Consider the following 4,243-nt stretch of genomic DNA (forward strand, 5'->3'; position numbering starts at 1 on the left):
CTAGGATGGTGGAATCGGGGATCGAACCTGCAACCGTCAAGTTGCTGGCAGGCCGCTCTACCAACCGAGCTATACCGCCCCGTCAATGAAATTGTGATAAAGGTGGTGCATATGTCTCTCGATGGAAACTCTGACATTAAAAATGTGTTCAGAAGTGCTTCTCCTTAGTCAAAATTGTGCCTGCTCCTTTACAAGTAGTTCTTCTGCCTTCCCCTTCAGTCTGTTAAGGGGGAACATTATCACAATTTCAGAAGGGTTAAAACCAATAAAAATCAGTTCCCAGTGGCTTATTTTATTTTTCAAAATTTTACCCATCATGGAATATCCCGAAAAAAGGCTTTATAGTGCCTGATTTTCGCTATCTGTAAATCCACCCGTCCATTTTTCTGTGACGTCACATAGTGATGCCAATACAAACAAACATAGCGGATAGAACAGCAAGATATAGTGACATTAGCTCGGATTCAGACTCTGATTCCAGCGGCTTCCCAGATTACGCATGTATTAAAATGGATGTTTGGAGTGTGGAGGCAGATAGCGAAAACGAAATTGAAGAAGAAACTGAAGCTATCGTGGGAATAGCTATTGAAGCTATTCGGCGATCGCCTTCTAACCAACGATTGCATCACTGGAGCAACCTAAATCTGTCGATTGGTAAGTGTTTGTTTGGCATTAAATGTAGGTGGAGGGAAAGGCTGGATGCAAATATAGCTACAAATGTACATACAGCTAGCCTAAACAGCATGTTAGCATCGATTAGCTGGCAGTCATGCTGTGACCAAATATGTCTGATTAGCACATAAGTCAATAACATCAACAAAACTCATCTTTGTGATTTTGTTGACTTTATCATTGGAAATGCATCTGCTTTGAGTGTCGCAGGATATCCACACATCTCTGTCGTAGCATTGCTATCGTCTGTAAAATGTGCAGAACAAACGAGGGACTTTCGCATCTTTTGACGCTGGTGCAACTTGAATCCAGTCGATTGGTATGTGTTTGTTTGGCATTAAATGTGGGTGGGGGGAAAGGCTGGATGCAAATATAGCTACAAATGAGGCATAACGTTGGAATATGTACATACAGCCAGCCTAAATAGCCTGTTAGCATCTATTAGCATGCCGTGCTAATCGATGCACACTCCACGTAAGTCAACTTGAAGCCGTACCTGATCGTGGTGTTACACCCTCCGACAACACACCGACGAGGCAAGATGTCTCCAAGGTACGGAAAACAGTCGAAAAAACGGAAAATAACAGAGCTGATTTGACCTGTGTGTGTAATGTGTTTGAGAAAATGGCGGATTGCTTCCCATTGTATCGTCATGGGTGAAAGGTCATTGCTCCGACAGCGAACAATTGAAAGGCGTTTAAATCGCCAAATTCACCCTTTTAGAGTTCGGAAATCAGTTAAAAAAACATATGGTCTTTTTTCTGCAACATCAAGGTATATATTGACGCTTACATAGGTCTGGTGATAATGTTCCCCCTTAAGGAGGACCCTTAGCAATACTTTACTGGGATGGCAGATTAGGCTGATGGTCCTGTAGTTCGAGTAGAGTCTCAAATGTCCTTTTTTAGGGAGAGATATTATCATGGAGTAGAATTCATATATATATATATATATATATATATATATATATATACACAAGACTACTTCATCTCTACAGAACTGTTTCATGAGGGGTTCCCTCAATCATCAGGAGATTTTAATGGTAGCATTCACATACAATGGTTTATATAGGGCACAGTGTGGGTGGGTACAGGCAGGCGTAGGGGCTTGGTGATTGGCTCATGTGTTACCTAGGAGGTTTTTCCGTCTGTGACGACATGTTGATATGATTTCACTGCGCTTGTTGAGGGATGCCAGGTCTGGACGATATATAATAAACAGTTTCTCTTTTAAGCAGTGAAATCATATCAACATGTCGTCACAGACGGAAACACCTCCTAGGTAACACATGAGCCAATCACCACGCCCCTACGCCTGCCTGTACCCACCCACACTGTGCCCTATATAAACCATTGTATGTGAATGCGTCCATTAAAATCTCCTGATGATTGAGGGAAGCCCTCATGAAACAGTTCTGTAGAGATGAAGTAGTCTTGTGATTTTTCCCACACATACATATTGTGCTTTACCACGGTATCGAGCACTATTCCCTGGATAATCCAATCAAGACGTTCATACATTTATTTATATATATATATATATATATATATATATATATATATATATATATATATATATATATATATATATATATATATATATATATATATAAAACACTCGAGTTGGTGAATTGGCTGTAAATATGATCTCCTCTTAACCACACCCCCCGCCCCAACCACGCCCCCAAACCACGCCTCCGCCCCACCCCCGACCATGCCCCCCACCTCCAGAAATTGGATGTTTCAAGGTTGGCAAGTATGGGCCTGCAACTAATTGTTTACTGGCCCGCCACATATTCTGGAAATGCTATTGCAAAAATAAAAAAGAACACTTAAAAAAAGGGAAATGAGGTGACGAGAAAGAGTTGCAATGTTGACACAAAGCTGCCATGCAGGCTGTTTTTTTTTCTTTTGTCTTTCTTTATTTTTCTTTTTTTGCCATTGCTCCAAAAAAAAAAAAAAAGACAAAAAAATCTGGTTTAATTAATTATTTCAAGGCTCCAATTACTTTAAGTTTGTGTTGTAAATATTGCATATATTATGTGGTTGCCATATAAAAACATCAACGTTTTGTTTGACAAAAGAGCATAAAACAAACAAAATAATAGTTCAAACGTAAAATCGATAGATTTTGATCATGTAACTTATGTGTTGAAAGTAAAAGAAAAACCTAATAAAATGTATCACTTTAAGAGTGGGGCACCCTTTGGATCCCAAATACATTTATTGGTATTTTATTTATCTTTTCACTGTTATTACTCAAAAAATATAAAGTAATTAAAATCACTGGTGTCCTGCATTATTGATCATTTAGGGCTTTAATTACTAAATACTGCATATTTCAGTTTTACTATAAAAAAAAAAAATAGAAGTCGTTTTTAACAGAAAAGTCGTAAAACCTTTTTTTGTATTACTTTATATCAACTTGAAGTTGATATAGAGATTTATTGTAAGCTTTAAATAATAATAAAAAAAATAATAATAATTTGACTTATTTTTAACATTTTAATGACTGAGACCCTTTATGGTCCCTGGGACCCTTAAAGGTACAATAAACAAAATAAAATGTCCATACATTTTGTTTTGGTTTGAAAATGACAAAATATCAAAATGGCCCCCGCACCCTTTCATTTTCCATGTGCAGCTCTCAGTGGAAAAAGTTTGGACACCCCTGTGTTAAATGAACAACAACAATCATTTGTATAACGCTCCAAGGACTGCCTCTCACAAGAAACATGAATGTTATTCTGCTTGGGGAAGAAAATGCAAGTAGAGAAAAAAACACTGGAAATACTTATTGTTTATACTAAATAATTATCCATCCATCCATTTCTACCGCTTATTCCCTTTTGGGGTTGCGGGGGGCGCTGGCACCTATCTCAGCTACAATCGGGCGGAAGGCGGCGTACACCCTGGACAAGTCACCACCTCATCGCAGTAATTATTGATATGTATTTATTGTTTAATACCTATTTGCAAGTTATTCATTATTATTTTACTTTAATATTAAATGTCTGATGTATTTATTTCAAATGTGTATTGTACTCATAGGTAAAACTGTCATTTAAAGTCCTACTGAAACCCACTACTACCGACCACGCAGTCTGATAGTTTATATATCAATGATGAAATATTAACATTGCAACACATGCCAATACGGCCTTTTTAGTTTACTAAATTGCAATTTTAAATTTCCTGCAGAGTTTCCTGTTGAAAACGTCGCGGAATGATGACGCGTGCGCGTGACGTCTCGAGTTGGAGGGGACATATTAGCCCAGCACCACTAGCGGCTAAAAGTCTTCTCTTCTCATGGCGTAATTACACAGTATTCTGGACATCTGTGTTGCTGAATCTTTTGCAATTTGTTCACTTAATAATGGAGAAGTCCAAGTAGAAAGATGGAGTTGGGAAGCTTTAACCTTTAGCCACACAAACAGACGGTGATTCCTTGTTTAAAATTCCCGGAGGTGAAGCTTTACTATGGATCAGAGCGGTCAAGCGAACATGGATCCCGACCACTTGTCAACCGGCAGGTTTCGATGAGAAAATTGTGGTAAAAAGTCGCCTCTTAC

At 38.4% G+C, this 4,243-nt stretch overlaps 1 long non-coding RNA gene across 1 annotated transcript in view; it reads right to left on the reverse strand.

Moving 5' to 3' along the window:
• Positions 1-4,243, reverse strand: part of LOC133555169 (uncharacterized) — a 45,366-nt gene that overhangs the window by 38,502 nt on the left and 2,621 nt on the right. The gene's annotated exons all lie outside the window — the stretch shown is intronic.

This window comes from Nerophis ophidion, linkage group LG06 (assembly GCF_033978795.1).
Source record: "Nerophis ophidion isolate RoL-2023_Sa linkage group LG06, RoL_Noph_v1.0, whole genome shotgun sequence".
In the NCBI taxonomy this organism is placed as follows: Eukaryota; Metazoa; Chordata; class Actinopteri; order Syngnathiformes; family Syngnathidae; genus Nerophis; species Nerophis ophidion.